We start from the raw sequence: 689 nt of genomic DNA on the forward strand, positions 1-689 counted from the left end.
GTGCGCTTAAAATTTTGTTATTATTAATTTTTACCAAAAAGAATTTATTTTATTAACATTGAAAATCAACCCCAATATATTTGTATATATTTATATGTATATTACATATGTTTTCAATAAAGTAATCAATCATGCACCAAAATAATCGAAATCATAACACAAAAACATCAATCATTAATCAACTAATTTACTTTTGTGCCTTTATTTATATTTGATTATAAATGTGAGGGTAATAAAAAATCAGATGATCGGACAATAAATATTTGATATCCATATAAGATAATTAAATGTTCTATATTTTATAGGGTATTAGTTAAAAAGGAAAAAAATAGTTAATATTGTCTAATTCTTTTAAATAGTCAATTATTTAAGACTAATTAAATTTTAGAGAAAAGGACAAATAGGTCCCTGACCTTTTGTCCCGCAGACATTTCCGTCCCTGATCATTGAAAAATACTTTTAAGTCCCTGACCTTCACAAAATTTGGACGGATCAGTCCCTGACGGAGACATTTGGACGGATCAATCCCTGATGGAGGCATTTGGACGGAGGGACTGATCCGTCCAAGTTTTGTGAATGTCAGGAACTTAAAAGTATTTTTCAATGGTCAGGGACGAAAATGTCCGCGAGATAAAAGGTCAGAGACCTATTTGTTCTTTTCTCTAAATTTTATATATGCAAAATATTTA

Source organism: Arachis ipaensis, chromosome B07 (genome assembly GCF_000816755.2).
Source record: "Arachis ipaensis cultivar K30076 chromosome B07, Araip1.1, whole genome shotgun sequence".
NCBI classification, from domain to species: domain Eukaryota; kingdom Viridiplantae; phylum Streptophyta; class Magnoliopsida; order Fabales; family Fabaceae; genus Arachis; species Arachis ipaensis.